The sequence below is a fragment of the Hydra vulgaris genome, chromosome 09 (genome assembly GCF_038396675.1).
Source record: "Hydra vulgaris chromosome 09, alternate assembly HydraT2T_AEP".
Lineage (NCBI taxonomy): Eukaryota > Metazoa > Cnidaria > Hydrozoa > Anthoathecata > Hydridae > Hydra > Hydra vulgaris.
In genome coordinates this window covers 32112080-32112500 of record NC_088928.1, presented here as the reverse complement: position 1 = coordinate 32112500, position 421 = coordinate 32112080, and positions in this window count along the sequence as shown.

The window sequence follows — 421 nt, the reverse complement described above, 5'->3', positions numbered from 1 at the left end:
ACGGGTTGTATATATATATATATATATATATATATATATATATATATATATATATATATATATATATATATATATATATATATATATATAGTTCTATAGATTGTTCCATTTGGGAGTACGGAAGGAAAAAAATGATTTTTATGCCAATAAATATGTCACTTTTAATTACTTTTGACTTTCGTCCAACATTTGCGTGTTGTTAGAAAGTTAAAACCCATTAATTCAATTATAAATTAATGGTTTTGTAAAAAAACCACAAAAGCGCAAAAAAAAAACGTTCAAAACTTTTAAATAAATACAATTAAAATACATACAAAATTAATACAAATAAAAACATTCTGAATGTTTTTAATAATATAAACAATGTTTGTATTTTTATTATTTTTAATAAAATGTTTTTATTTTTATTATTTTTAATAAA